Consider the following 9467-nt stretch of genomic DNA (forward strand, 5'->3'; position numbering starts at 1 on the left):
CCTCCAATGAGTTCCCTAATGAGGAACCATAGGAATTTGAGGCTCACACTGAGACCATAGAGATTCCATTGGATTTACTTCTGCCATTCATGAGCTCTGATGAGTATTCTTCCTCTGAAGAGGACGAAGATGTCACTGAAGAGCAAGTTGCTAAGTACCTTGGAGCAATCATGAAGCTAAATGACAATTTATTTGGTAATGAGACTTGGGAGGATGAACCCCCTTTGCTCACCAAAGAACTGGATGACTTGACTAGGCAGAGATTACCTCAAAAGAGACAGGACCCTGGAAAGTTCTCAGTACCTTGTACATTAGGCACCATGACCTTCAAGAAGGCTATGTGTGACCTAGGGTCAAGCATAAACCTCATGCCTCTCTCTGTAATGGAGAAGCTAGGGATTTTTGAAGTACAAGCTGCAAGAATCTCACTAGAGATGGCAGACAATTCAAGAAAACAAGCTTATAGACTTGTAGAGGATGTTCTGGTAAAGATTGAAGACCATTACATCCCTGCTGATTTCGTAGTCCTAGAGACTGGAAAGTGCACAGATGAATCCATCATCCTTGGCAGACCCTTCCTAGCCACAGCAAAGGCTGTGATTGATGTTGACAGAGGAGAATTGATCATTGAAGTGAATGAAGAATCCTTTGTGTTTAAGGCTCCAGGATATCCCTCTGTAACCATGGAGAGGAAGCATGAAGAATGGTGCACGAAATTGTGTTCTCTACTTTTCACAACTCAAACAATCCCCGGTACTGGCTCCAAAAACTTGGTGCTCAATACCATGATCTAAACATAATTTCACAACTTCGCACAACTAACCAGCCAGTGCACTGGGTCGTCCAAGTAATAAACCTTACGCGAGTAAGGGTCGATCCCACGGAGATTGTTGGTATGAAGCAAGCTATGGTCACCTTGTAAATCTCAGTCAGGCAGATTCAAATGGTTATAGATGATTTATGAATAAAGCATAAAGATAGAGATACTTATGTAATTCATTGGTGAGAATTTCATATAAGCGTATGGAGATGCTTTGTCCCTTCCGTCTCTCTGCTTTCCTACTGTCTTCATCCAATCCTTCTTATTCCTTTCCATGGCAAGCTGTATGTTGGGCATCACCGTTGTCAGTGGCTACAGTCCCGTCCTCTCAGTGAAAATGTTCAATGCACTCTGTCACAGCACGGCTAATCATCTGTCGGTTCTCAATCAGGTTGGAATAGAATCCAGTGATTCTTTTGCGTCTGTCACTAACGCCCAGCCTTCAGGAGTTTGAAGCTCATCACAGTCATTCAATCCTTGAATCCTACTCAGAATACCACAGACAAGGTTTAGACCTTCCGGATTCTCTTGAATGTCGCCATCAATTCTAGCTTATACCACGATGATTCCGATTAAGGAATCCAAGAGATAAACATTCAAGCCTTGTTTGCTTGTAGAACGGGAGTGGTTGTCAGGCACGCATTCATAAGTGAGAATGATGATGAGCGTCACATAATCATCACATTCATCATGTTCTTGGGTGCGAATGAATATCTTAGAACAAGAATAAGCTGAATTGAATAGAAGAACAATAGTAATTGCATTAATACTCGAGGTACAGCAGAGCTCCACACCTTAATCTATGGTGTGTAGAAACTCCACCGTTGAAAATACATAAGAACAAGGTCTAGGCATGGCCGAATGGCCAGCCTCCCAATGATCTAAGATAGCATAAGACTACTCAAAGATAGCTACCAAGATTAAAAATACAATAGTAAAAGGTCCTATATGTAGAGAACTAGTAGCTTAGGGTTTACAAAGATGAGTAAATGACATAAAAATCCACTTCCGGGCCCACTTGGTGTGTGCTTGGGCTGAGCATTGAAGCTTTCATGTGTAGAGACTTTTCTTGGAGTTAAACGCCAGCTTTTGTGCCAATTTGGGCATTTAACTCCCATTCTTGTGCCAGTTCCGGCGTTTAACGCCGGGCAGTTTTGAGCTGATTTGGAACGCCGGTTTGGGCCATCAAATCTCGAGCAAAGTATGAACTATTATATATTTCTGGAAAGCCCAGGATGTCTAATTTCCAACGCAATTGAGAGCGCGCCAATTGAGCTTCTGTAGCTCCAGAAAATTCACTTCGAGTGTAGAGAGGTCAGAATCCAAAAGCATCTGCAGTCCTTTTCAGCCTCTGAATCAGATTTTTACTCAGGTCCATCAATTTCAGCCAAAAAATACCTAAAATCATAGAAAAACACACAAACTCATAGTAAAGTCTAGAAAAGTTAATTTTAACTAAAAAATAATAAAAATAAAATAAAAACTAACTAAAACATACTAAAAACAAACTAAAAACAATGCCAAAAAGCGTATAAATTATCCGCTCATCACAACACCAAACTTAAATTGTTGCTTGTCCCCAAGCAACTGAAAATCAAATAAAATAAAAAGAAGAGAATATGCAATGAATTCCAAAAATATCTATGAAGATCAGTATTAATTAGATGAGCGGGGCTTTCAGCTTTTTGCCTCTGAATAGTTTTGGCATCTCACTCTATCCTTTGAAATTCAGAATGATCGGCTTCTATAGGAACTCAGAATCCAGATAGTGTTATTGATTCTCCTAGTTAAGTATGATGATTCTTGAACACAGCTACTTTATGAGTCTTGGCCATGGCCCAAAGCACTCTGTCTTCCAGTATTACCACCGGAAACATACATGCCACAGACACATAATTGGGTGAACCTTTTCAGATTGTGACTCAGCTTTGCTAGAGTCCCCAATTAGAGGTGTCCAGGGTTCCTAAGCACACTCTTTTTGCCTTGGATCACAACTTCATTATTTTTTTCTTTTTTTTTCTCCCTTTTTTTCGTTTTTTTTGTATTCACTGCTTTTTCTTACTTCAAGAATCATTTTTATGATTTTTCAAATCCTCAGTATAATGTCTCCTTTTTCATCATTCTTTCAAGAGCCAACATTCATGAACAACAAATTTAAAAGACATATGCACTGTTCAAGCATACATTCAGAAATCAAAAGTATTGCCACCACATCAAAATAATTAATCTGTTATAAAATTCAAAATTCATGCAATTCTTCTCTTTTTCAATTAAGAACATTTTTTATTTAAGAAAGGTGATGGATTCATATAACATTCATAACTTTAAGGCATAGACACTAAGACACTAATGAACATAAGACACAAACATAGATAAACATAAGCATGAAAATTCGAAAAACAGGAAAATAAAGAACAAGGAGATTAAAGAACGGGTCCACCTTAGTGATGGCGGCTTGTTCTTCCTCTTGAAGATCTTATGGAGTGCTTGAGCTCCTCAATGTCTCTTCCTTGCCTTTGTTGCTCCTCTCTCATGATTCTTTGATCTTCTCTAATTTCATGGAGGAGGATGGAATGTTCTTGGTGCTCCACCCTTAGTTGTCCCATGTTGGAACTCAATTCTCCTAGGGAGGTGTTGATTTGCTCCCAATAGTTTTGTGGAGGAAAGTGCATCCCTTGAGGATGTCTCTTGTTTGCTCCATCCTTTTCTTAGTCATGGGCTCGTCCTTATCAATGAGGATGTCTCCCTCTATGTCAATTCCAACTGAATAACAAAGGCGACAAATGAGATGAGGAAAGGCTAACCTTGCCAAGGTACAGGACTTGTCCGCCACCTTATAAAGTTCTTGGGCTATAACCTCATGAACTTCTACTTCCTCTCCAATCATGATGCTATGAATCATGATAGCCCGGTCTATAGTAACTTCGGACCGGTTGCTAGTGGGAATGATTGAACGTTGGATAAACTCCAACCATCCCCTAGCCACGGGCTTGAGGCCATGCCTTCTCAGTTGAACCGGCTTCCCTCTTGAATCTCTCTTCCATTGAGCGCCCTCTTCACAAATGTCCATGAGGACTTGGTCCAACCTTTGATCAAAGTTGACCCTTCTTGTGTAAGGGTGTTCATCTCCTTGCATCATGGGCAAGTTGAATGCCAACCTTACATTTTCCGGACTAAAATCTAAGCATTTCCCCCGAACCATTATAAGCCAATTCTTTGGGTTCGGGTTCACACTTTAATCATGGTTCTTTGTGATCCATGCATTGGCATAGAACTCTTGAACCATTAAGATTCCGACTTGTTGAATGGGGTTGGTAAGAACTTCCCAACCTCTTCTTCGGATCTCATGTCGGATCTCCGAATATTCACTCTTTTTGAGTTTGAAAGGGACCTCGGGGATCACCTTCTTCATGGCCACAACTTCATAGAAGTGGTCTTGATGCACCTTTGAGATGAATCTCTCCATCTTCCATGACTCGGAGGTAGAAGCTTTTGCCTTCCCTTTCCTCTTTCTAGAGGTTTCTCTGGCCTTAGATGCCATAAATGGTTATGGAAAAACAAAAAGCAATGCTTTTACCACACCAAACTTAGAAGGTTTGCTCGTCCTCGAGCAAAAGAAGAAAGAAGAGAGTAGAAGAAGAAGAAATGAAGGAGATGGAGGTGGCTTTGTGGTTCGGCCAAAGGGAGAGAAGTAGTGTTTAGGGTGTGTGAAAATGAGGTGGTGAAGATGGGTTTATATAGGAGTGAAGAGGGGTGTATGGTTCGGCCATGTATGCGGGGGGGGGGGGGGTTTGGGAGGAAAAGTGGTTTGAATTTGAATGGTGAGGTAGGTGGGGTTTTATGAAGGATGGATGTGAGTGGTGAAGAGAATAGTGGGATTTGATAGGTGAGGGGTTTTGGGGAAGAGGTGTTGAGGTAATTGGTGAATGGGTGAAGAGAGAGAGAATGGTGGGGTAGGTGGGGATCCTGTGGGGTCCACAGATCCTGAGGTGTCAAGGAAAATCCATCCCTGCACCAAGTGGCAAGCAAAACTGCTCTCTATGCCAATTCTGGTGTTAAACGCCGGGCTGGTGCCCATTTCTAGCGTTTAACGCCAGCTTCTTGCCCTTTCCTGGCGTTTAACGCCAGTCTGGTGCCCCTTTCTGGCGTTAAACGCCCAGAATGGTGCCAGACTGGGCGTTAAACGCCCATTTGCTGCCCTTACTGGCGTTTAAATGCCAACAAGGTTTTCCTCCAGGGTGTGCTGTTTTTCTTTCTGTTTTTCATTCTGTTTTTGCTTTTTCAATTGATTTTGTGACCTCCCATGATCATCAACCTATAGAAAACATAAAATAACAAAGGAAATTAGATAAATATAACATTGGGTTGCCTCCCAACAAGCGCTTCTTTAACGTCAGTAGCTTGACAGTGATCCCTCATGGAGCCTCACAGATGTTCAGAGCAATGTTGGAACCTCCCAACACCAAACTTAGAGTTTGAATGTGGGGGTTCAACACCAAACTTAGAAGTTGGTTGTGGCTTCCTAACACCAAACTTAGAGTTTGACTGTGGGGGCTCTGTTTGAGTATGTTTTGAGAGAAGCTCTACATGCTTCCTCTCCATGGTAACAGAGGGATATCCTTGAGCCTTAAACACAAAGGATTCTTTATTCACTTGAATGATTAATTCTCCTCTGTCAACATCAATCACAGCCTTTGCTGTGTGATGAGCGGATAATTTGTACGCTTTTTGGCATTGTTTTTAGTATGTTTCTAGTAGGATTTAGTTAGTTTTTAGTATATTTTTATTAGTTTTTAATTAAAATTCACTTTTCTGGACTTTACTATGAGTTTATGTGTTTTTCTGTGATTTCAGGTATTTTCTGGCTGAAATTGAGGGACCTGAGCAAAAATCTGATTCAGAGACGGAAAAGGACTGCAGATGCTGTTGGATTCTGACCTCCCTGCACTCGAAGTGGATTTTCTGGAGTTACAGAAGCCCAATTGGCGCGCTCTCAACGGCGTTGGAAAGTAGACATCCTGGCCTTTCCCGCAATGTATAATAGTCTATACTTTGCCCGAGATTTGATGGCCCAAACCGGCGTTGCAAATCAGCTTCAAAATTCCCAGCGTTTAACGCTGGAACTGGCATAAAAATTGGAGTTAAACGCCCAAACTGGCATAAAAGCTGGCGTTTAACTCCAGGAAGAGTCTCTACACGAAAATACTTCAATGCTCAGCCCAAGCACACACCAAGTGGACCTGGAAGTGGATTTTTCTGTCATTTACTCATTTCTGTAAACCCTAGGTTACTAGTTCACTATTAATAGGATCTTTTGACATTGTATCTGTACCTCATGACACTTTACACATTTCTCATTGTATCTTCTACAGCATGAGTCTCTAAACCCCATGGTTGGGGGTGAGGAGCTCTGCTGTGTCTTGATGGATTAATACAATTACTACTGTTTCTTATTCAATCATGCTTGCTTCCGTTCTAAGATATCACTTGTTCTTAACCCGGATGAATGTGATGATCCGTGACACTCATCATATTTTCAACTATGAATGCGTGTCTGACAACCACCTCCGTTCTACCTTAGATTGAGTAGATATCTCTTGGATTCCTTAATCAGAATCTTCGTGGTAGAAGCTAGAATTGATGGCGGCATTCAAGAGAATCCGGAAGGTCTAAACCTTGTCTGTGGTATTCTGAGTAGGATTCAATGATTGAATGACTGTGATGAGCTTCAAACTCGCGATTGTGGGGCGTTAGTGACAGACGCAAAAGAATCACTGGATTCTATTCCGACATGATCGAGAACCGACAGCTGAATAGCCGTGCCGTGACAGGGTGCGTTGAACATTTTCACTGAGAGAATGGGAGGTAGCCATTGACAACGGTGAAACCCTACATACAGCTTGCCATGGAAGGAGCCTAGCGTGCTTGAAGAAGAAGACAGTAGGAAAGCAGAGGTTCAGAAGATAGAGCATCTCCAAAACCTCAACATGTTCCCCATTACTGCAAAACAAGTACTTATTTCATGTTCTTTTGCTTTTCACAATCAATCCTGATAATTTTTAATATCCTGACTAAGAGTTACAAGATAACCATAGCTTGCTTCAAGCCAACAATCTCCGTGGGATCGACCCTTACTCACGTAAGGTATTACTTGGACGACCCAGTGCACTTGCTGGTTAGTTGTACGGGATTGCAAAAGTGTGATTGCAATTTCGTGCACCAAGTTTTTGGCGCCGTTGCCGGGGATTGTTCGAGTTTGGACAACTGACGGCTTATCTTGTTGCTTAGATTAGGACTGTTTTATTTTTGTTGGTTTAGAGTCTTTTATTTGAGTGTAGTTTCATATTTTAAGTTTGGTGTCAATTGCATGCTTTTGTTTTTCTTTTAATTTTCGAATTTGCATGTCCTTAGTCCCTTTTTGATCTTTAAAAATTCTAAGTTTGGGTCTTCTTTGTGTTTTTCTTTAAAATTTGAAAATTCATGTTGATTTTCTGAAAAATTTTAAGTTTGGTGTTTCTTTGTTGTTTTTATCTTTCCTCTTTTCAAAAAATATATACATATATATTGATTACTATTCACATCAATTCCCTTTTCTCCAATATGGACATAAATGGGAATGAACAGTCCAAAAGGACTCTGGGGTCATATGCCAACCCATTACAGCTGCATATGGGAGTAGCATCTGTATACCTCCCATCAAAGCAAGCAGCTTTGAGCTAAACCCTCAACTCATTATCATGGTGCAGCAAAATTGCCAGTATTCCGGTCTTCCACAGGAAGAACCTACTGAGTTTCTGGCACAGTTCTTACAAATTGCTGACACAGTACGTGATAAAGAGGTGGATCAGGATGTCTACAGATTATTACTGTTTCCATTTGCTGTAAGAGATCAAGCTAAGAAGTGGTTGAATAATCAACCTACAGCAAGCATAAAGACATGGAAACAATTATCAGACAAATTCCTGAGTCACTTTTACCCTCCAAAAAGGATGACACAGCTAAGGCTGGACATCCAAGGCTTTAAGCAAGAGGATAATGAATCCCTTTACAATGCCTGGGAGAGGTATAGAGGTATGCTGAGAAAATGCCCTTCTAAAATGTTTTTAGAGTGGATGCAGTTGGACATCTTTTACTATGGGCTTACAGAAAAAGCTCAGATGTCTCTAGACCACTCATCTGGTGGATCTATACATATGAGGAAGACTATTGAAGAGGCTCAAGAGCTCATAGATACTATTGCTAGAAATCAACATTTGTACTCTAGCCATGAGTCCTCTACAAAAGAAGAAGTTATGGCATTAGCCACTGATCCTAGTCCTCAAGAACAGATGGTTGAGCTTACTCAACAATTACACCTGATGACAAAACAGTTAGCAGAATTTAAAGAGATGCTCCAAGAGACTAAAATTGCTAACAAGAACATGGAATCACAATTGAATCAGGCAAAACAGCAGCTATCTAAACAAATAACAGAAGAATGCCAAGCAGTTCAACTGAGGAGTGGGAAGACACTGAATGACACTGCTCAAAGTAGCAAAAAGTCAGTAAAGGAACAATTGACAGAGGATAGCCAAACCACTATCCAAAATCCCTATGAGGACAGTAAGAGCCTAGAGAGGAATACTATTGGCGTTCAAACGCCAGAATAGGAGGGAAAGCTGGCGTTAAACGCCCATTCCCTGCCCAGTTCTGGCTTTCATACGCCAGAAAAGGGGGAAAAGTTGGCGTTAAACGCCCATTTTCCACCCAATCCTGGCGTTCAAACGCAAAAGGGGAACCAGACACCTGAGAGTGCTGATAGTAACTCCTCTAAAAAGATTTCTCCAACCACCTCTGTAAGGAATAAACCTGCAGTAGCTAAGGTTGAAGAATATAAGGCCAAGATGCCTTATCCACAGAAACTCCGCCAAGCAGAACAAGATAAGCAATTTGCCCGCTTTGCAGACTATCTGAGGAATCTTGAAATAAAGATTCCGTTTGCAGAGGCACTTGAGCAAATACCTTCTTATGCTAAGTTCATGAAAGAGATCTTAAGCCATAAGAAGGATTGGAGAGAAACTGAAAAAGTGTTTCTCACTGAAGAATGCAGTGCAGTCATTCTGAAAAGCTTACCAGAAAAGCTTCAAGATCCAGGAAGTTTTATGATACCATGCACAGTAGAAGGTGCTTGCACCAAGATAGCCCTGTGTGATCTGGGAGCAAGTATCAATCTAATACCTGCATCCACTATCAGAAAGCTTGGGTTGACTGAAGAAGTCAAACCAACCCGGATATGTCTCCAACTTGCTGATGGCTCCATTAAATATCCATCAGGCATAATTGAGGACATGATTGTCAAGGTTGGGCCATTTGCCTTTCCAACTGACTTTGTAGTGCTGGAAATGGAGGAGCACAAGAGTGCAACTCTCATTTCTAGGAAGACCTTTCCTAGCAACTGGACGAACTCTCATTGATGTACAAAAAGGGGAAGTAACCCTAAGAGTCAATGAGGATGAGTTCAAGTTGAATGCTGTAAAAGCCATGCAGCATCCAGACACACCAAATGACTGTATGGGCGCTGATGAGCGGATAATTTATACGCTTTTTGGCATTGTTTTTAGTATGTTTCTAGTATCTTTTAGTTAGTTTTTAGTATATTTTTATTAGT

The sequence above is a fragment of the Arachis stenosperma genome, chromosome 2, assembly GCF_014773155.1.
Source record: "Arachis stenosperma cultivar V10309 chromosome 2, arast.V10309.gnm1.PFL2, whole genome shotgun sequence".
NCBI lineage: Eukaryota > Viridiplantae > Streptophyta > Magnoliopsida > Fabales > Fabaceae > Arachis > Arachis stenosperma.